This window comes from Ursus americanus, chromosome 6 (assembly GCF_024610735.1).
Source record: "Ursus americanus isolate L20-20 chromosome 6, mUrsAme1.1.p, whole genome shotgun sequence".
In the NCBI taxonomy this organism is placed as follows: domain Eukaryota; kingdom Metazoa; phylum Chordata; class Mammalia; order Carnivora; family Ursidae; genus Ursus; species Ursus americanus.
In genome coordinates, this window is record NC_142132.1 from 7,856,483 (window position 1) to 7,859,306 (window position 2,824).

Here is a 2,824-nt window from a genome sequence, read left to right on the forward strand (position 1 = left end):
TGGAAACTATTGTTTTATTTTAATAATGGAGGCATCCTTATATTAATGAATTAATCTCCAAATAGAGCTTTGATGTCAGAAAAACTAAGAGGCAGCCCACGGAATGGGAGAATATATTTGCAAATGACACTACAGATAAAGGACTGGTATCCAAGATCTACAAAGAACTTCTCAAACTCAATACACGAGAAACAAATAAACAAATCAAAAAATGGGCAGAAGATATGAACAGACACTTTTCCAATGAAGACATACAAATGGCTAACAGACACATGAAAAAATGTTCAAAATCATTAGCCATCAAGGAAATTCAAATCAAAACCACACTGAGATACCACCTTACGCCAGTTAGAATGGCAAAAATAGACAAGGCAAGAAACAACAATTGTTGGAGAGGATGTGGAGAAAGGGGATCCCTCCTACATTGTTGGTGGGAATGCAAGTTGGTACAGCCACTCTGGAAAACCGTGTGGAGGTCCCTTAAAAAGTTAAAAATTGAGCTACCCTATGATCCAGCCATTGCACTACTGGGTGTTTACCCCAAAGATACAGACGTAGTGAAGAGAAGGGCCATATACACCCCAATGTTCATAGCAGCAATGTCCACAATAGCTAAATCGTGGAAGGAGCCGAGATGCCCTTCAACAGATGACTGGATTAAGAAGTTGTGGTCCATATATACAATGGAATATTACTCAGCAATCAGAAAGAATGAGTTCTCAACATTTGCTACAACATGGACGGCACTGGAGGAGATAATGCTTAGTGAAATAAGTCAAGCAGAGAAAGACAACTATCATATGATTTCTCTCATCTATGGAACATAAGAACTAGAATGATCAGTAGGGGAAGAAAGGGATAAAGAAAGGGGGGGTAATCAGAAGGGGGAATGAAACATGAGAGACTATGGACTATGAGAAACAAACTGAGGGCTACAGAGGGGAGGGGGGTGGGGGAAGGGGATAGACCGGTGATGCGTAGTAAGGAGGGCACATATTGCATGGTGCACTGGGTGTTATACGCAACTAATGAATCATCGAGCCTTACATCGGAAACCGGGGATGTACTGTATGGTGACTAACATAATATAATAAAAAATCATTATTAAAAAAAAAAATAAATAAATAAAAAGCTGATCGTGAAAAAAAAAACAAATAGAGCTTTGATGGGATGTGATGAGTTTCAATGCATCGTATTCTAATTTTCTGTTGTATTTATTATTTATTTTCTAAACTCAATAGGAAGAATATTTTAGTTTTCAAATGTGTTCTTGTTTATCTGTCTATGTATCTATCTATCATCTGTCTGTCTATTTTTGGTTTTCAAACTTTCATCATTCCAGTGTAGCCTTTGTTGGATTTTCTGGTTTGGAAAACGGCTTGTATAATGTCTGCCTTGTGTAACTTAAAAAGTTTATTGTTTTGGGGGCACCTGGGTGGCACAGTGGTTAGGTGTCTGCCTTCAGCTCAGGGCGTGATCCCGGCAATCTGGGATCGAGCCCCACATCAGGCTCTTCCGCTATGAGCCTGCTTCTTCCTCTCCCACTCCCCCTGCTTGTGTTCCCTCTCTCGCTGGCTGTCTCTATCTCTGTCGAATAAAAAAATAAAATCTTAAAAAAAAAAAGTTTATTGTTTCGGACAAGTAAGTATGTGATACGTTTTTGTAAATGCTCCATCATCAACTTGAGAAAAAGGTATATTCTCTTCTCGTGAGGCACAAAACTCAATGTCTATTTGTTTAATGTTATTAATCATGTTGTTCAGTTCTCTACATGTGTCACAGGCAATACTCCAGCAGATGGAGATGGGGTAGAAGGAGCAGAGCAATCGCGAAGCAGACTTGTAGGGCAACCTTGGCTAGCTCATGGTGATTTCGTGGGAAATGTTACTTGACACATCTTCCCCAGATGCTTATCTAGGTAGAACAGGGCACAGATTCATAAGACTTTTGGACTAGAAGGGCCCTTGGAGATTTTCTACCTCTACTTCCTGGTTTTACAAACAAGGACAATGACTTGCCCAGGGTCACACGGCTGGCAAACTCTGAGGCTGGGAACAGAATGCAGGTCCTTGGATTCTGGTAAGGGCCTGGAGTCTGTTTTTGCCCTGCCTCTGATGTGCTGTATCCTGTTTCAGTCTTCATTGTTGTCCCTGAGACGGTTAGTGCCTTAAGAATGGGTGAGCTACATCCCATGGAAAAAAAAAGAAAGGCCTTCTCTATTTATTTGTAGGTACTTTATAACTTGCAGATCACACTTTTATATGCTTCACCTAATTTAATCGTCATAGTCCAGTGATGTTTAAGGCAGTGCTGCTACCCCAGTCCTGTGGGTGAAGAAATCAGGGCTCAGAGACTGGCCCTCCACGTCAGCCCCAGGCTCTTCTGTCCCCAAAGGCCAGGCATTCAATCACAGGACCCTGGAGTCCAGTCTCATCTTGGTCCAGAGCCAATATTCAGACTCTTTCATTTCCCAAGTGGTTCTTTTGGGGTAAAATTGTAACATCCTGTATGATTTTTCTTTCTTCTCTTGGAACAGTGCCCTGGGGAGCTGGTGGGGTTTCATGAACACAGTGGTAAGTCTGGGAGATTATTATTTTAAAAATATGACTCTCTGCACCTGCTGTTTATAGGTTATAATTGACTGGGTTACGCTTGAAGCATTTCTCTGCTTATCTCTGGGGACACTCCTAGTTCATTCACTTCCTCTCTGCTCCTTCCTGTGCAGGGACATTAGGTAGCTGTGTCCCCCCCTCAATGCTACCACTAAGCAGCCTCTCTTGTTCTCATCTGGGACTTTTGGACCACCTAAATTGGCTGGGATCGG